The sequence below is a fragment of the Centropristis striata genome, chromosome 19 (assembly GCF_030273125.1).
Source record: "Centropristis striata isolate RG_2023a ecotype Rhode Island chromosome 19, C.striata_1.0, whole genome shotgun sequence".
Lineage (NCBI taxonomy): Eukaryota > Metazoa > Chordata > Actinopteri > Perciformes > Serranidae > Centropristis > Centropristis striata.
In genome coordinates, this window is record NC_081535.1 from 10,716,834 (window position 1) to 10,738,009 (window position 21,176).

General features: G+C 39.9%; 1 protein-coding gene across 1 annotated transcript in view; it reads left to right on the forward strand.

The window, feature by feature from the left end:
• Nucleotides 1-21,176, forward strand: part of si:dkey-112m2.1 (transmembrane protein 132C) — a 196,321-nt gene that overhangs the window by 82,620 nt on the left and 92,525 nt on the right. The window lies entirely within an intron of this gene.

Below are 21,176 nucleotides of genomic sequence, written 5' to 3' on the forward strand. Positions count from 1 at the left end.
ACTATAGATGAACTGATCTCATTCTGTAGTGCTGCTGAATTTCTCCTCATTGTATAGAGAACTTAGTTTCAGTAGGTGGATCAAACCTCATTAAAGGCGGCCTTTTGTTAATGTAATATCAAGGGGCCGTCAGTACAATTCATCTTCATACAAATAGATAAGCCTGCAAACAAACAAATTCAATTATGAACGCTAAAGATTGCCTTATTTATTTTTAATTAAGTAGAAATTGAACTAAAAAATGTTTTTCTTTTAAAATACTTTGAGTTCACTGCATTTAGACTATTAATATGGTGATTCTGAACTAGATCTAATTGCTATTAGATGCTCTGTTCTTCTTAAAGTCTGCTTAAAATGAAAATAACATTTTCCCATTTTTATGTGTCCTTAATTATCACTTCATATATGCAAAAATGTATGTCAGAAAAATTTATATCATCAGTATTTTTACATCTAAATCCCTCTTTTCTCTTCTGGTAAAACCACGTAAACCCGTTTTAAATGTGACTCATCCTGTACTCAGGGTCGTTACAAAAAAATTAATCCATGCACGTCACCGTTTTTGGGTCATAGTTGCTAACAGAAGAAGAGAAGAGATGTGTGTGGGGCCTGCACCATGTTTTCTCCATGTTTTTCATTAGTGCACTGCATCTTGTTTCCTCCACTGGAAGGGTGCCTTAGATGGCACTTTATCATGGAGTTTGAAGTTTTTTTATTTTGTACAATTATAAGACAAAAATAAAATATAAAGAAATAACAACAAAAGAAGGTGCAACAAACCCCAAAGGGCTTATACAGGGCCTCTACCTACAGAAATATTAGACCCCTTGTTTTCTCCTTGCTTTCTTGTTTATTTAATGCCTGGTACAACTAAAGATACATTGTTTTGATAAAATATAATGGTAACAACAGAAATAGCTCAAAAGAGTTTAATTTAAGAGCTGACATCTAGACATTTTCCATGGTTTTCTTGATGATGATTGTGGTTATTATCAAGAAAACCATGGAAAATGTCTAGATATCAGCTCTTAAATGAAACTCTTATGAGCTATTTTTGTTGTTATTATATGTGTCCAAATAAATATATCTTTAGTTGTACCAGGCATTAAATATTACTTTTATATACAATTATATACTGTATATAAAAATTCACAAGTTAAATTAAAAACAAGTAACTATGAATGAAACTATCATGTTTTAACTATCACATCCAAGAGGGCACTTTTGCTGTGTGTGCATGTTTTGTTTTGTTTTTTTACAAACATGGGGCACCAAGAGTCCACCAGAGTTACATGATTAAGGTGTCTAAGACAACTTGGGCTTTTCTCAGTTCTCTAATTTGCATCCTTGTTTCCCTCACTTGCATTGTTACCTTGTGTCTTAGTTCCGCCCCTTCGGGGGATGCATGGAGAGACGCAGGGAAACGAATCGAGGAGAGAGGAAAAGTTTTGAGAGAAATGAGAAGTCCTTTCCTCCGAAGCGTTACGTGAAGCAACGTCCGCTTCGAATGACGGCGGCAGCAGGTCACAGCTGGATCAGCTTCCAGTCGTGTTTTATTAGTTTAGCGTAAATGATGTAACTCATATCAAACCCCACACTCAGGAATGATCAACCTCACATGGGACTGAATGAAAATGACAAATGATGTAAAAGTGTTTCTTCTTGATCCACAGACTCTCATACTTGTTTTTTTTACTTGAATAGTATCCGTTATAAATCTGAGAGGGGGAAATAACAGATCATGAAAGGAAATAAAACTTCTAAAACTTTTTTTCTTTTCATTTATTATAAATGTAGAAAGATGTTAGTGGTCTTTTTGGTGTTCAGACCCACAATAAAACAGATTTTTTACTAGATGGCGAATCAGAAGATAAATAAAATATAAAACTTGTGAATGACACACTTAAGTTTAATCTGTTATCTGTCTTCACTTCGGTATGAAACTACAGCGATGCTGCGATGTATAAAATCAGTCCAATCAACTGCGGCGTCCAATCAATAACCGATGTCCAGTAAGGGGGCGGGGCCACAGGTAAAAGACTTATGCATAGCAGCAAGGATAGAGGAGGGAGGAGACATAAAATAAGCAACCTGAGAAAGCCCCTTTGTTTCATTTGTAACCTCTACTTCTACTACTCCATTTCTGGTGGATTACAGCCATGCCTCATTTATTGGACCATCTTCTGTTGAAACTATTTTGGTTTAATCTCACCAAACCAGTTAATTGAATTTCTTTTTGCTACCTTTCAAAAGTTTGCTTAAGATTTGCTTCACAATTGAGAGAAAACCGCTATTGAAAGTGTGAAAGAATTCCTTTTTGACATCATGTCAGCACGAATTTAATAGACAATAATTCTTCAACATGTTTTGCTGCCTTCTTCAGAGATTAATAAGTACAGGATGATTGTATAAAGTAACAAAAAACTATTGTGCAATAGTGCGTTAAGGTTCTCCCAGAGGAAAGTGTACTGTGTCAACTTTGTCAACATTTCTATATCTGAGTATTTTCGAGTCTAATATAACAGAAAATGGTGCCTTCACTCTGCAGTGATGCTCCCATTGTGTTTTGCACAGCAGTCTTTCAGCCTCTGCTGTCATCTGTGTCGGGCACTTGTGCTTCAAATGCTGCAGCACAAACCTGCATTGTGCAGATGTGCTTCTTCTGGATTAATATTTCACCCTGTTCACTCTAAACTTGGCCATTCTCTGGCCCACAATTTTTGTGACTGGAGGAGCTCTGGCAGTGTCACTCCACTTTTCTCAGTTCTGACGAGCTGTGTTGTGCCCAGAGGACTCACTCTGATTCTCTTTGTCTTGTTTTCCTGACATACAAACTGACACAAAACCGTGCGCTCATACAAACACGTCAAATCACTTTGCCTGCTATTTCCAGTTGCTTCTGCTTTTGTGGCTACATTGACTACATCCAATATCAGGAGAAATCATAAAATAAAGCACTCTTCCTGGTTAAAGATGGCATGAAAACAGTAAAAAATAAAAAGTGTATTATTTTAAAATTCAGGGCATCAGGTTTTCAGCTCACCTGCAGTTCACCTCATGCTTACAAAGTTCACACAACTTCAGCTCTGCAGAACTAACATCCCATATTGCCCTCGCCTCCTCATCCAACATCTCATCCAAATTTAGCATTTCTCCTCACTACAAGCTGTGACTTAAATTAACAAGACTAACTCTTTTTTGATGGAACTGGTGTGAAAAAAGTTGTTATGTTTGAGGTGTCTTTTCACATTGCAGTAATTGTTAAAATACGTTCCCAGCTTTAATGAGTAAGTGAAAGAAATCCTGGTGTAACCTGCAGATGTGTGTGCTATGACACACACCTACAATATGTGTCATAAAAAAACATATAAATGTGGTACAGTTGTGAAAGTACATATTTGTGATGGGTCCTGATCCATTTGCATGAGTCACATACTAATTAATGTGCCAGCGGAGAAAATGATAGGGCTGTCTCGGCCACTTCCTGCTGGTTAATGTCAGGGCCAGAAACAAGTGACAGAGTGGCCAGCTGAGGCTTCAAATTGCTCCTTGTGTTTCTTTCTTTCGCTGGATGACTAATGAAAGACTTTTTGGCACATTTTTTTCCAGAAAAAAAAAAAAGTGAATGTTTTGAATATTGGCTGCTATGTATTGACTGCACAGTGCTTAGCTAAGTGCCACTGAGTGCTATTTAGACTCAAAAGCATGTGTCAGTGTGTATAAGAGTAAACACTACTCACAATGTGACCATATATTCAGCCTGGCTTTGTGGATGATGCTAAAAGATGACCTAAAACCCCTTTTGGCAAAATTTGCCTTTTTAGAAGTCTTTTAGATCCCCTGTCATTATATTTTTGATGAATAGATCATAGTAATTGCATCATGTACTTTTTTTTCTTCACATTCCTAAAATCATAGGGTATCACTGCTAACAGGGCTGGTGGAGCCAACACTGACCTGTGCATTTGCAGCTGTAGCTGCATATTTTTTTTTCTTCTTACAAAAGCAAAATCCATAAAGACAGTGTTTTTGGAGTAAATAAGAGTAAATATATGCTATTTCGTTGTGTCTCTAATGAATCAAACTTAAATTCAGTTGAATTCAGTGCTCAAAGTGGGCCAGTACTCTCCGGCACTTGTCACAAGATGCTGCTACTCTTTTCTGCCCTCTCTCCATCGGCTCTCTGGGTGGCTTATAATGGCCCTAAATCAACTGCAGTGTGTCACCGTCATACATTTTGCAGTAGTTTGCCACCACTGCGTCATAATAACATGATGGCGTTGACAGACTTCATGGCTTTAACTGGACAGAATTTAATACTGATGCCCTTATATATGACCTACATAAGCCAACAAGACCATCAGCAAGTCACATTCCTCCCAAAAATCACACAAAACTATTCACAGCATCCAGACCAGAGGGGCCTTTGTTTACATTTTCACTGGTAAAGTTTTGTGATGAATGGTATGTTAAAAGCCAGCGGGAATATACCTTTTGATTTTTTTGTTTTGACATTATGTGTGGTTATGGCTGATACTGGGACAGGATCAGCAAAGAGATAATGAAAAAAGAATGGACTGAATAGGGCAAAATGACATTATGTGTACAAATGTACACATAATAACAATATACAAATGTGAACACAGTTACTGAAAGGCAAAAAAGTAATCTTTCATGCATAAAAAAAAACAAAAACATTTTTGGTTCAGAAAAATCACAGCATGACATTCTTCAATGGTATTCTTCAAGGTCTTGGTGTCTTAATGCAGAAAAAAGATAATGTTTCTTACAGATTTAGGACTATAACAACTTGGCAAACGGTACTGAACTGGATCTCACATTAATCTTCAGGTCCCCAGCTTTCAGATGATGTACAGTTCTGTGTGGTATTTACTGTTGACCTCTTATCTCCCCCTAAAGATTCTCTATGATCATAATCATATTTCAAGGCACTATGCAAGTCTTCGTGTCGGAGGTGTTCATTAAAAAACCTGCAGACCTGTTTTAGAATATCTTAATTAATAAATGCAGCCATTATGTTTGATCTATTGCTTTATAGCGTTCAAGGTGTTTCAGGCCTGAATGAACACTTGTCCTTGTCCACTCTTTCATCGCTCGTCCCCTGGCACGCAGTGTGCGACTGTGGTCTGGAGGAACAGACTCGGCATTGTGTCTCCACGAGGCTCAATGCAGACAAGCTGTGTTGTGGCCCAGGGGAGTTGTGCGCACACACACAAAAACACACAAACAGAGACAGGAGCCCAAGGGAGTCCTCTATGAAGGGATCAGTGTAAACATCCAGTGGCAGTCGAGGTGTTGGTGGCCCTGTGAAGTGGAAGCGGTGCTCTGGGCATGGTGCTGGCTGATAAGCACTACCACCATACAGGAGAGAAGTGAGTTGGTCATCCCTGTTAAAACACCGGCAGCCACCCATTCCCCCCGGTGTCATATCACTGCTGCGGCACACTGAGAGCTTAGACTCCTGCAGGGCAACTGAAAAGTGCACTTACGGTACAAAGTTTGCATGAACGTGTTTTTACAAGAGTTCACAAGACAATCATGCAGTATTATAAGGTGCTCTGTAATTCAGGGATTGGTAGCTGCATTAAAATAAAATAAAAAGATGTAAATGGTAAATAGACTGCACTTATAAACAAGGTTCATACACTTTTTGAGTGGTCAAATTCAAGCACTTTTCAAGGACCTTCAAGGTCCATTTTCAAGCTTTTCCAGTACCTTAAAACGGTTGTAAGTTGCATGTTTTAGATGAATACTTACATGCTAAAAGGGGTAATTTCACTCAACCATACCAACAGCGATGGTATTACACTTTTAGGAGGAACGGTCTTCTTTTCAGATAGGCTACTCATTATTTTCTACATGTTACATGTGATTATCTATAGTCAGATTGCAAGAGAAAAGTAAGAATTTCAAGCATTTACAAGCACTTTATCCAAAATCCAAGCACTTTTTAAACCTTGAATGCAGCATCAGGGGCCATTTGGGGTTCAGTATCTTGCCCAAGGATATTTGGAGGTCTGGGATCGAACCACCAACCTTCCAGACAGTGCGTGACCACTCTACCAACTGGGCCACAGCCTCACCATAGACTGCATAAAACATGGTTAGAGATACATTTGCTTCAGAGACTAAAGTTGTATTTGTGCCAGGATGTAAGCCCGTTTATATCTGGTGTCACTTAACATGCCGATTGGGATTTAAAAAAAGAAAAAAAGAAATGCTCATCTTCTTCAGCATATAGCACTCCTGTAGCAGTTACAGTTGGCTCTTAAAAGTTATGTACTTACTTGATTCCTGTGGTCTAAGGCTAGTACCATCAGGTTGAATGCACTTATTGTCAGTTGCTTTGGACAAAAGCGTCAGCCAAATGACATGTAATGTAATGTAATTTACTCGCTTTTGGAGCAAGCCTCGAGTGGCCATTCGAGGGACTACAGTTTTTGGTACTCCTGCACTGGCTACACAGATTTTTTATGTTTTCTTGTCAAGGGACCTGTTGTAATGGGGTAAATAATCACTGCTGAGGCAAGATGCAAGATGAAAGTAGCAAGATGTCACAAAAAAGGTCTCGGATGGTAGAAACAATATCAGAAATTAAGCAGAAAGCATGCCACAAAGATCCCCAACAGAACTCAAACCAGCATGTTAACTCTTAACCAGACTCTCCCTAACATTAACTAACTAGTTTTGGTAGTCTAAATCAAACCAGTCCTTCGTGTCCTTCTGTGTCACCGGAAAAACAGGCTGCCCATGAATTGCAGGGTTGGTAAATCGGCCAACTCAGCCTAGCATTGTATGTGCTAATGAATGAATGAAAGGCAAATTGTAAATCTCTTTGTCTGCAAAAGTAGAAAAGCACCATATAAGTGCAGTCCATTTACTATTATCTACAGGCAGTTTTTGTTATCTCTCAATCAGGGTGAGGGCCTACTGGCAGTGCAAAATGCCCAATCCCATTTATTTTCAAAAGAAAGCAACGTGACTCTCTCTTTAAAGGCATTGTTGGATAACAGGCAACACAGGCCTGATCGGCAGCCAGAGAAAATGGACTGGTCCAAAGTGGAAAGATTTTAACTTTATGCAAATAAGGGCAAACTTTGCATGAAAGTGCCTGTGATTTACTACAAAAAACTGTCAGGAATCCACAAAATGTTGTCTTAACCAGCGGTGGAAGAACTCTCAGTGGAGGAAAAGATCATTATTGAGAGATTATTCTGTACGACTCAAAGCTGAAGTGCTGCTGGGCATAGAGTCTCAGATTGTTAGAGAAAGTGACGGGTTGCTTATTTACACAATGCTGGAATACTCACTATGCCTGACGACAGCAACAAGCAAGAAGTGTCAGTCACATTATTAGCAAATATTTGTTCTCTGGGTTTGAAATGAATTCCGAAAATGTTGAAAAAAACTGCACAAAGTCTGTATTTATACTTTAATCAAAGAAGACAGATGCTTCCTCACCGAATTAACTGATTGTGTGTGTTTTTCTGTGTATGAGACTGCCCTAAAGTCCACGGTCAGCTTGCATACAAGCCTTAAATTTCAACTAAATTTCACCCTGCCCGCTTCTTTGGTGATGTAAGGCATGCACTCTCCAGCAAGTGCAAAATAAGCCGCTCTCTGAAATGCACACCATGGACAGTGCATGATGAAACCATTTTGTAAGGATAAAGTTGTCTTGCAAGGTTGTTAACACAGTAAAAAGATGTTATTGAGTTTACTTTATCGCATTTTACCATCTGTTCTGCAGTGGGGTCAGACTGTTTGTCCAGACACTTTCCTCGCTCAGTTGATTTAAATTCTAAAGTAACCATTTCTACACGATGCGAGTCAACAGCTGCAAGAGGTGCCAAAGAAGACCAGAAAAGTTACTGCCTTCTTTCATGCTGGTAATTTTTATATCAGTGCTTGGACTCTGAGGCTTTTGACTCGCTCCAAGATGCATGCAAAAGCCGTGTTGACACAAATACGTGCAGTTTGACTAAGGTTTTGCTCCCGAGGGGAACAAAAAAACACATTATTTACTTTTACACAGACACATAGTGATGAGAAAGCTTTGTTCTTCTTTATAGATCTACTGAGTCTCAGATCTCTGATCAGGCCCTGAGAGAGAAACTGGGAGAAAAATAACAAGTTGAGGAAGGGATGACGACGGAAAGTCTGAGAGAGGCAATATATATATATATATATATATATATATATTTATCATAATGCTACTAATAACAAAGCTTCATTTTGCAAAATAAACACACAAAAAATCAAATTAAAATATCCGTATTTGCAAATCCCCACATGATTTTTGATTTTCTTTTTTTTGCCTGTGAGGAGAGCGGTAGCGTAGGAAAAAACACCCAAACAAAAACCCCCTTCTTTTTTTTTTTACTTTGTATCCTTTGTAAGAAAAGAACAGCAGCCAGCAGAGATTATCCGTTGTTCTTCCATTCAAGCCCACATCAAAGTCAATTATTCTACCCCTAATTCGTCCCTCTATCTTCTCTTTGATTACCTCTTTTTCTATCTGTCATTATCACATCCTTCACATTCCTCGTTTTCCTTCACAGACTTACACACAAACACACAAACCCTGTCAGAAGAATGTGAAGTGACTTGGGTCTTTTCCTTGTCTAATGTATGTAGTGGAGCCTGCTGATGGTGACTTCTCAGCAGTGCCCACTGGTGCACATAATGAAGTGCAAATGGGCTAATGTACTGGTTGACATGCCAGCTTTTACAGATCGGGCCTGAATTGATTTACCTGCAATTTCGGCTCTGCGCTTTTCAATAATCTGCACACGGCAGAGTGCAGAGGAGAGTGTACAGACATTTCAGACAGATGCTTTATTTTGTCCCTTGAGGAAGGCTGATATTGTATTTGAACATAACCTTGAAAATGTGAATGAAACCAAGATTGAATGTATTTAATGTCTGGAGTTTTCTCAGCAATAGTCAAATTCTTGCACACTTTGCAAACAGTTTTGTGGCACCATTGTGACAGCTTTTTTTAGAAGGACATTGTCTGAAATGTTGGGTTAGCGTGATGGCTGACATGTTTCTTGTCACATTGCCACTCCAGCACTTACTGTACTGCCTTCCCACATCTCTGCACAAATGTCACAACACTGACAAATACAACAACACATGACATCTAGACCGAGAATGTGTCGACTGTTGCCATGGCTCGCTCGGCTCACTCGCACTGGCAGTAAGCATTTAATCAATTGCATCGGGAATATTGATAGTCCCCGAGGTCAGGACAGCTGAATGACACACTCTGACATTCTGACCCCTGATCATGATCACCTGCATCACCTGACCACACATCTGCAGGCTCAGACCGCCTGTCAGTCAGTCAATAAATCACTCATAGAAGAAGTCAGGAGAGAGCAGTCATTTAGTTCCCCTCTCAGCAACCCTGGCTCCCAGTGCCATTAACGCAGCACACTTCATCAGTCCTAGCTGGCTTTTGTGTTTGTCCCCGGTGTGTCACATCCTTCAAAACCTCCCACAACAGTGTATTCATACAATTTATGATCTAATTAGAGGGCATAATGAATAGTCAACCATTTGTAACGATCATGATTAAAATGTTTTAGCAATTGCCAAAGATTAATTGTTTCAGTAATGGCTTCGGATTGATGTAATTTGCATACATATGGCAATTATGAATTTTGTTCTTCCTCTCCTTGATGTGCACGGTGCAAAAGCTGCTTTCTGACAATACTATGTATTTTCAGTCAGGAAGTAATCTTCAACTAAAACTTTTAGTTCGAAAAATCAGCAGAATTAAGTTCAAAATGTATCTTTCATTCAGAATGTCAATGATATTGACATACGACAGAAGCTCAATGGGTATCATGCTCATATGTCTTTATGGTAACAATTGTGCAACATGTGCATGCATGACAGAACTAGGAGTCTGCAGCCATGCTAGCAGCTCTGCCAAGCTTATGCTAATGCTGCAAAATGCTAACATTCTCACAAAGACGATGCTAGCATAGTAATGTTCGGAACATAACACTTCCAGCATCTCGGTTTAGCATGCTAACATGCTACATTTTCTGGGGTATTTTAAAGATTATTTTTTGGGCATTTTACATGCTTTATTGAAAGCGAGAGACAGATTGAAAGGGGGTGACAGAGGGGAGGACATGCGGTAAAGGGAGCTCAGGCCGGATTCGAACCCGGCTCCACCGCAGCGAGGACTGTAGCCTCTATACATGGGGCGCCTGTGTAACCCACTACGCTACGGACCACCCCTTCTAGGGTATTTTAAGGAATGAGTGAAAATTTTGACTTTGAGAAAACTCACCAAAGTCATTTAAAATTTTCTCTATTAGATATTAAAAGGTTTTTTATACCTCTAATATCTGCAATAAATTTAATGGCAACAGTTGTCAAAATAACTGACTCTAAACTCATGGTGACAAGTTAAGTCAGGGATTCTCTATTATAGTTATTAGCCGCCATTTTTTGTGTCCTTGTGCAAGAACAGGGAATGATTGTAATTCTTTGAACATAATTTTGAAGGACTGTTATTTTCGCTCTTATTTTAGAGAAGGTACGCAGTTGAATGGTTGATTGCCCAAACGTAAGTGTACTATCCAGCTAGCATGGCGGAATTAGCAATTAGCCAAGATCCAAACTTACAATAAGCTACACATCACTTCAGTGTTTCAATTGGTGTGATGTGAATGCAAAGGGATAAGGAGGTCTTTGAAGGTATATAGTTCTCAGGGGTCCTCCTCTCAGGAGTTCCAAGACCTATTTGGTCTGAAAACACCTATTAAAATTCAAACCCTGGAAACCAAGAAAATCCGTACAAAACTTCTTGCAATCGATCCAGTAGTTGTTGAGAAAGTTCAGTCTGAACCTAGCTAAAGAATCCACCAACTAACCAACAGACAGACCAACATTGCCATCCCAAACTCAACACCACCAACAAGTCTCTCCTTATCCAAACCAAGGATTTAAGAATAGAGGGTGTTGTACCTCCTGTACAGATTGTACTTTGTGATTTCTGTCTATAAATGAAACTGACTTGAGTACTCACTGTATGTGGAAGCAGAGTAGGGATTTCTGGCACAGCTTTGCCTACTCCCTAGGTGCATGGAGAAGGTAAAAAGATCTGCACTGATGAGGGTTTTTTTTTACACTTCAAGCAAGTTTAAAGAATACCAATAATGTCAGGCCAAAGCATTTCAGAATTTGGCCTCCATCGGGGTCATCAGGATGACTACTGTACGTGCCCAGTAGCATCGCTGTTAATCTGTGTAACCCTTCCTACATCAGTTTTACCAATTTGTCATAATCTGTCTCACTACATCCTGAGATTATACTGCTTGGCCCCCTTCTGTGTCGGTCCAAATATTGGATCAGTCCTGGATCATCCGTCGGGGCCGAACGAATCCAATGCAAAGTCTAATTTTTATCCCCTGCATGCAACCTTATATCAAATAGGTTTTACAGGAAGCAGTGTCTGCATGTGTTTGCCCTATCCCCTATTTAACAGACTCGGCTTCCATTCAAATGGCAGCCACAGGGATCAAGCCGCTGTCTGCTACAACATGACCTCATTTCTTCAGCTAATCTACTGCAGCAGCAGTAGCAGTAGAGTTCCTGAAATCCAGCATTAAAGCGAATAAAAAATTGGAAGTTTTTTTAGTAGACTGCTTGGCGTACATTTCTGCAATTATGAAAAATGAAAAAAGGAAAACCATCAGAAACATGTTTCAAATTTGTGTTAATCTGAAATCCCGTGCTTGCGCTACAGATCCAGTGACTTAAATGGGGGTCGAAACATCCAACATGTAGGGCGCCAGATTGGCGATGTTCTTGAATTTTACATTTTGAGTCTTGCGTCGTGACGAGAGCCGGGCTGTGATTTACTGGAGGTGACTTGCTCTTGGCCATAGTGGGTGTTGCGCTGTCACACCCCTCAGTGTCATCATCCCGTTGGCCTGCTTTCATGTACACAGTCGCTGCACACACAGAGAGCTCTTTGTCATTTCAGTCAATACCCACCCACATCCAGCCTGTTTCTTTATTCAGAAAGTAATGTATTCTTTGTTGCATTTTTCTTTGACACTTTTTATTTCTTATAGTTTTGGAAATAAGCCTAAATATAATGTGACATAAGGAGATAATGAGAGCTCGGGGCAGATTAAAGGAAACAAAGTCACTGACTGCTCTAAGCTATTGGCTTTGATAAATTTTACTTTTTATGAGCTACAATTCCATTTCCTTTCTCATTATCTTCCGCTTCCTCCTTCCCAGTTTTTAAGTAAATAATGCCTTAATTACATCTCACACCCCCTCTATGATAACTTATGCATGTGTTGCATTATGCCCCAAAACAGCAGCCATGCATTATGCAGAAATGGGCTCCACATTAGTGCCATCTCATCATATTATTATTATCATTGCACTCTTGAGGCTTACAAAATGATGCTTAAAGGATTCCATTAGCGACTTTTGTTTAATGTTCAATAATATGTGGTCAAAGTATGATTCATTTGTTCTGTTTAACGTGAAAGCCTTCATATAGCGTGCCACTTCTCTGAAAGTAGTAATTTCCGCCATTACAAGGACTTTTTTCATTTCCTCACAGCCAAGCTCTATCCATTTTTATCCAGATTGTTCAGCTGACACACAAATGTTCTCAATTGATGAATGAAAAGCACCCATTTTTTCGAGAATCATAATGGCTTTAGCTTATACTGATGCCTCTGTTGAGAACACCATGACTGGGATCCAAATTAAATGTTTTTCTTATTTACTGACTGGAACATAATGATTTCCTCCGCACTGAGATGTATTTCAGATGTACTGTATGTATGAAGCCTTGCCCAGGTTTTCAAATGAAATGTTCCTTTCCTCAGACAATCTCAGGGGCTTCTCTGAATTTTGACTTGAATTCATTTCTCAGTGCTCCTGCCCATATGATTGCTCTTGATCTGTCATGGACTTGTTCATGTCATGAGGCTATGGTCAGCTCGCATTTTTGAACCTCTTCTCATTTGAAGTCAGCTGCTCTCCTCTGACAGTTATCCCTTCTTCTTTTTTTAAAAGGCGGGAGTTTGTTCCCAGACCTTAGGTCCAAGCTCCATATGTCAGTCATCTGGCTGCTTTTCCTTTTAATTAAAAAAAGACGCAGAGAAATTTTTCAGATGAGGCATCGGCATGCTCGGCGTGTTTTTCAGGCATCCAGATATGGATGAAGGCAGAATTTGGCTGAAGGCAATCTGCTTCTCTCCTCTCCGAGTGAAAACCAAATAGTTATGCTTTTCTTAGAAAGTACTGACGGTTCCTTGCACAGCCACCTGACTGTAAACGTGTCTCCTGTTTGGTGACAGTCAGCATCTCCTCAATTAAGTGGCACTCAATACAATCCACTCCAGGTTGAAATGACTAAGAGGCACTTTAAGCAATACTCCCTTTGATCATCTTTGTCCCTTGATAGATGGGTAGCTTTTAACCCTTCACAGCTCCGATACCCTCAATGCACATCCATTCACCGTCTGGTTTGGATCACACAGATATTGATCTGTAAAGAATGGTGGGATGAGTAGGCGGTCAATGGCAGCGAGAAGTGAAATTGACATTTCACAAGGGCAAAGTGAAGGACCGGATTAGGATCACGTAAGGCAACAGCATTTTTCCAGCAACATCCTGAGGAAATTAGAGGGTGTGGGTGAAGGTTATGTGATGATAGCCTTCTTGAATATATCACAGGAAGCTCCTTCAATCCTTCTTTTTTCCGAAGCAAAAAAATAAGAGTTTTTTCAATATCTCTTAAAAAAGTTGAGCAAAGCACCTACGACTGTATCTATAGCCTAGAGAAAAGGAGTTTTGTTATTGCAAGGTTGTTATATTAAATTGCTCTGAATAGCTGTCAATTGTGTGTCCATCCTGTATTTTCAGCTTGGTCTAGAGGTTAAATGTTCATCGATTTGTTCATTTATTTTCAAGCACATAGAGTGAATTAGAAAGGGCACACAGAAAAAAGTGGAGCTTTTGAAAAAATAAGACAAAGAGCCTATGGCTAGGCCGGATGTAATGCTCATTTTACAAGACTTTTTGGCAAATTAAAAATGGGACCATTATGATCCAAGGTAAAAAGTCAAGGAAGTTCACAAAAACATCTGCATCAAACCGCATGGTAATCAAATAAACAAAAGTTGAGAGTTTTCAGTGTGAACTACCGATGTCAACCTGTGGGTGGTGCCAGAGGAAGAGTTACAGGATCACTGGCGTCAGTAATGAATGTCATGAATGTCCTTACACACCGTCATTGTAAACCATCGAATTGCCGCAAAGATAATTTAGTCTGAACCAACTAACCACCCCTTGACTATGGCGGCCAACTGAGCCAAATACACTACAACATCGGAAACATTGTTATGAGGAGAAACATGGTTCATGCCAGTTCAAAAAACATGTGGAAATCCAAAACAAGAACAACAATGGACACATCCTGCAAATGATAAAAATAAAAATATATATTTTTTTTTAAAACCTGCTGCAGAAACGCAAAGCAGATGCATCTACACACTTCACTCACTTAAACAATAGACAATGCATGGTGCATATCTGGTCAAAAATGAAGCTGTTCCACCTAGGAATCCCCCTAGAGGCCTGGAGAACTTCTGTTGTATTGGCTATATGCAGACGACACACAGCATTCTGTTACATTTGTTTTTGGAGTTTGCATGTTTTTTTTTTTATACTTTAATACGTGTCTGTATCTGCAGCATGTCCCCTATTAAAATATTTGTTTTGAATTTCTGCAGTCCTTTTTTGTGTTTCTGAATTGGAATAATGTATGAAGTTGCAGCCGTGTGTTTTGGGCCACTGCAGCATGTTTGTCCTTGTCGGCCACTGTACTTAAACCTAGCTGCTAGCATGGCTAAGAACTTGAAACAGAGTTCTTGTACGCCATAAAGTCTTAATTGCAGGTGTGTTGGGCCAAAAACTGTAAAATGAGAAAGATCCAGAATTTCTGCACACTGCCGCTCACTTGGAGTCACTTAACTTAATTAAGACGTTTTGGTCTGTAGACCTTCAAACTACCGGATAAAGCTTTACCGACTAAAATGAGATAATTAAATAAAACGAATGAAGGTGACCAAGCATGAGCAGGATCTCTGATTCTTTTTGACAAAAAAAAAAGGTATAAAAGATAGTATAGGGCAGGGTACCATAGCTAGACAGGGAGCTCTGGTGAAGGATATAGAGAACAATGGGGGGAAGGCTTGGCTGTGTAGATACACTGAGGGAAGCAGAGTGTTACGGAGAAAACAGATAGAGACAGGCAGAGGGAGATAGGATAAGAGACATGGTGAAAGTGAGACAAAAGGGTGAGACGGAGAGAGACGCAGCAGAATGCATGGGTGGAGATGAGCTTTGTCTGGCGAGCCCCCCTCTTTATCTGATAGTGTTAATCTTGTCCTGCGTTTGCAGCGTTGCCATGCACCAGCACTTTTAACTAGCCCTGATAATGGGAAGAACAGCATCAAACTCATTAATTGAATTAGCTCTCTCTTTATCTCCGCATCTGCCTGTGTCCGCTCGCCCCTAAAAACATTCCACCGACAACTATTCCTCAGCTAATTGACTCAGAGCATCTCCAGCGCTGCCTTGTTTCACCTTACTAATTTATTGAACCAGCTCCCAGCCTGGTTCACCTGTCATTGGCTACTACCTTATTTAATTTTACCCCGAGGCGATGGAGATTATTTTGTTTCTGAGCAAGAGAGATAGAGGGGGAGGGAGGGGCGCATAAAGAATGCCGGGGTTCATGCCCAACAGCTTGTGTGTTTATTTCATAACTGGATTTAGCTGCAGGTGTTTGAGAATGGAGGGACCGGGGCCAACTAAACTAGCTCAATGTGATTTGGCTAATTTTGCCTGCTGTCAGTAAATTGAATTCAGCTAAACTGCCTTTTTAAAATTAATTTGGGAAATATGCTCTACCTGGAGTCCACATGTGTTTTAGATTCCTCTCACCGACCAACAGGCCATTTTTTTTAATGTACGGGGCCTTTTCTTTCAAACATTTCAATGGGGTTAGTTAATGACGGCTCAGAACCTGGCTGCAGGTTGGATATTACTCATCTGAATCACAGCTTTTCTCCATCTGGCTCTGCCTTTGCAGGAGTCTCTCTGTGATGTAGGGAACCAAAGGTGGTTTTCTTTGTGCCAGAGCTGATATCACAGCAATTGTTCTCACTTTCATTTATCTCAACTAAAGGTTAGCTTTGTCCACAAACCCACTCCCTGCCAATGTGTCAACATTATATCAGATATACAGTAGACACACACCAAGATCTGTATATATATATATATATATATATATATATATATATATATATATATATGTATGTGTGAGGTTATTGGGTTCCTTATAGCCAACCCTTCTTGAGTAATGATCTGTTATCACACATATGGCAATACAGGGAACCATTTCCTCCTGTTTCTTCTCATTTATTATTATTTTAACTCTGGTGGGAGACTGAACCTTCCAAATGGCTTTTTAAAGATGCCATTGACATATATATTTATATATATATTTATATTATTGTTGGAGATATAAAATCAGAACAGACAGCAAATGTCAGTGATGACTACAAGTTCTTATTCTCGCCTCTTAACCAATAAAGCCCTCCCTTCAACTCCTCTCCTCTCCTGAATGTTTTGCTCTATCTTCCATCCTTTTTCATCCACACTGATACGAGGCCTGTCTTTTCTAATCCATCTGGCTGGTCTCTAAACCGATATCGCCTCTCTCTGTTCAAACATATTTAAGTCCGAGCTATCCTTCCATCCCTGTGCTCACCACAAAGACCTTTACACCAACTCTCAACCTCCCACTTCTTTCTCCCCTTTCTTCAATCTTAAAGCTAGAGTTGGTAAAGACTTTTTTGTCATACTTGTTGAAACTGTCACCATATCCTGACAGTAATACATCAGACAGATAATCTGTGGGAAAACAAAAAATCATGTTTCCCTGCCTTCTCCTGGTGCAGCTAATTGCATTTGCAAGATCCCACCATGCATGAACGAAAACAACCAATCAGAGCCAAGCGGCCTCTAACACAGCTGTCAATCATGTTGTCGACTGCATGCGATCTGCAGGTCAAACTGTCAAACTCGGCAGCACTAATCTAATATGAATCAAGATTCTGTTACAGCATTTTCTAACAAGGTCTCGCATCAAATTTCAGAAACATTTAGTGCACAGTTTAGCTTTAAAGTGAGAACTTCTGTGACCTGCCTATCATTTAAAAACAAGCAAATGGAGGGAAAGAGCTCCTGATCAGGTCCTGCTACAATGAATTACAATTTTAATTTTCACTTTCTTTACCCAATTTCGCGGCCCAATGTCTGTCAGTCTGAGTTTACCCTCTGGAGACAATGGCCAATATTTCTTGTGTTCCAATGTAGCCAGCAGCAGATATTTGTGCACCTGTCATTGTCTACAGTCCAATTAGCAACTAAATCAATATCTTTTGCTAGGTATTTTAGGTCCAGACAACATTTCCACTAAAAAGTTTGAAAAAGATAAAGCTATCATTACGAGATTGAATTTTAGCCAATGCCTTCAGCATCAACTTAAATGTGATTGGTCTAAGCTACTTGAACTACAAACCAGAAACCAGGATGCTTTCACTCCTAAAATCTTGTCCTGTCATCTAAAGAGTATGCATTCATATGAAGATATTTATTTAAATGTTTATAGAGAATATAATTTGCCTAAAAAGTGTTTCATTTGTTTTCACATACAGTGCAAGGCTTTCCTGCTCCAGTTAGGAATTTTTATGTCAACTATAGTACAGTTTCACAAACCTTATTTTCAGATACATTTTCAAAGTTCAGGTATTTTTTCATCACAATGAAAAGTTATATGTGCATTTGTCAGATATAATCATGGCACTTTTGTCCCCTTTTAACACTTTATATGGTCCTGGGAACTAACCGTAACACTAGAACTGTGTCTGATATTCACATTTTTATAACTCACTACAGTAGTGGAATAGCCTATAACTATAATTTCTTTCAAGTACTGTGCACATTTTAATCAGCAGTTGTTATCTTGATACATTGAAGGCTTGTAGTCTTGTTCAGAATTGTGTTGTATCTTTTTCCCTGCTGTGCAAAGTACATTAATATTAATGCACATTGGTATTTCATGCAGCATGCCAGCGACATGCCAAAGTGTGTTGACGTGTTATTTGGGCAGTGGCTATCCTGGGGTGTCATTTCTGAGCATCAATCAGGGGAGAGCTGAAAACTGTCTCTTCTGACAAGCTCATCTCATCTGTAAATACTCATCCCACTGATGCAGGTTTTCATGGAATTAATGAGGCAGCTTCATGTGCTGATGCATGTGAAAGGGGGGCTCCCTTCAAATTGCTTCCCTTTATTGCATCCCCCCCTCCTTCTCCCTCACCAGAAATCATATTAGCCAAACCAATCTCATTTACAACATGCCATTTGTTAATTTAGCCTGCGTGCTTGTTGGCTATAGGACATGTACGGGGCTTTCTGTCATGTGTGTGAAAGAAACAGAGAGGGGGTGATGCAGGAGGGGAGAAACAGCGAAGGAAGGAAGGAAGGAAGGAAGGAAGGAAGGAAGGAAGGAAGGAAGGAAGGAAGGAAGGAAGGAAGGAAGGAAGGAAGGAAGGAAGGAAGGAAGGAAGAAAGAAAGAAAGAAAGAAAGAAAGAAAGAAAGAAAGAAAGAAAGAAAGAAAGAAAGAAAGAAAGAAAGAAAGAAAGAAAGAAAGAAAGAAGTCTACATCTGTTCAACACAAGTGGCTTTAAACATGTGGTTAATGTTGTGAAACTGTCATATGGTCTCCGTTTTAAGCAAGTGGTTAATGTTGTGAGAGGGAAGTTCTTGGTTAGGGTTAGAAAAAAGATCAGAGTTTAACCGTTTAAACAAGGAGACCAGCGTTTGTGTACCACATAAAACCAAAACTCAGCGTTGTTATTTTAACTTTCATGACCTCACTTCCAGCCACAACAGGTCTCGTCACACTTTATGTATTCTACAGTATGCAGCCACCTCACTTATTTTCCTTTTATCCCCCTTTCTTTTGCTATGCCTAACCATGTGCTTTCCCCCCAAACATTAAGCAAGTATTTTCATTGCCTAAACCCAACCAAACTGCAAGCATTTTACAATGATAGTGGCGTGTTTAAAATAGCAACTTTTATGTTTAGGTATGAACACGTTACTCTCCTACCAGCTTGAGTAGCTGATTTTTGACCCCTGTGGGCCACATTCGAGGGTAGGAAACAACCTTGTGGTTGTTTGGTTTGGAGGAATTGTTGTCACCTTACTTCCTTCTTTGCTCCCAACAAAATTACTACAGCCACTAGAGGTCGCTGCCTCATAAAAAGTGTCAATATGGGTGGTAATAAGCTAACAATTACTTGGGTTATCATCCAGTTAAAATGCATTACTTTTCACAGGTATAATTACAAACAGTGACAGTACAGCCTGCACATCTGACACTGTAATTGTGCTTCATTCTTCATTCATCAGTATTGATCTACTCATCAGCCTGTTAGTTAATTCATTGGATTATTGATTAGTTATTTACTCAAAGTGACAGAACACCATAGAAGCCAGATATAGTTTTATATTGCCCATTAAATCTGACCCGCAGCCAAAATTACATGGAATCACAATGTTAACTGTTAACTATTAATACATTTTTACTTTTGGAAATCAAAATTGAACGTTAATGCAAATATGAGATATTACTGGCATCTGTAATACAAGTTAGTAAAAAAGTAGGAAAAAAAAGTTAAGTAGGAAGGTGCTGCTCAGCATCATCATGGGTCCAAAAACATTACCACCATCAAATTGGGATTTGATATTTGGTTAATACAGCACTGTAGATTCCTATTAGTTTATTTCTCCCTGTCAGTGCTTGTGAGTTTGTAGTAATTACTGTGCCATGGCTAAGGTGACAACTGGGAAACAGGAGGGCAGACGCCAATCAGCCGTCTCCTCCTAGTTATTGCCTGTGTCTTCCACACCGGCGGCCTTTATCTTTGCTCGTCAGGAGCAGCGACCAACACAAGGCCAGTTATTATCGCCTCAGCGGCCTGGATAAGATCAAAGAAGACTGGTGGCACACTGAAGATGTAATGACTGGGCTCTTCTAAGGACTGCTGCATGGTTTGTCGTGTCATTATCCCCCTGTTATCGCTCAGTATTTTTTCTTCATCTCTCACAAGTCTTTCCGCAGTTCCAGAACGAGGACAGTCTCCAATTATTTTGATGCGGGAGAAATTACCCTGCGTTCATGTTTCACTGAAATAAATGCTTCTTTCTCCTCACCTTTCTTTGTGCTCATGGTATTTTACTTCAGATCTGGCTTTTCTTGTCATCTCTTCCTTCATTTTTCCCGCATAAAATATTCTGTTCTTGCCAGTGGTTCGAACAAGAGCAATTTGTCATGTTGAAAAAGGAAAGAGCTGAAAGCCACTCACGTACTTCATGGTAATTTCATGTGACAGAGGAGGAGGAAGAGAGCAAAAGCGTGTCAGTATACTGCAAGAGGAGGAGGTCATGGTTCTTCGGCACCTGTATAGCTTCCCACGGACTGTGACCACACGTAATGGAAGTGATAGGGGGACAAAAGGGTGGGGCAGAGGTGGAGAGGAGGCTGTAGAGATTGGAGTCCTGGTAAAAAATCCCAGGTGTTGGAGGGGGATTGTCTGAAGTGGAGCTTGCCGCCTATTTATTGCTCCAGAGAGTCCTGATGCTGGGATATTACAAGCTGTAAAACTAGACTTATCATGTAAAACGAGTCTTTCATACTCTCATGGTGGTTGAGCACACAGGAGTTGATTTGAACTTGCCACTCTGGATTTTTCAAGTCAGCCAATGCGCCAGTCCCAGCCGATTTGATCATTGTCAGACCACTGAATGGGCGTTTTTCAGCACTTATCGTCCCATATGCGAAGGCGGAAGTGACATTACAGATGTGAAAGCAGATGAGGAAGTAAAGGGGATGTAGTATAAAGCATGAAAAGTTGCTCTAAGGGTGGGAGGGCAGGGGCGGGGCAGTGGATCTGTCACACAAACCCAAAACTTTGTGTAGAAAACTGGGGTGGGTAACGTGTGAAACCAAAAGTAAACA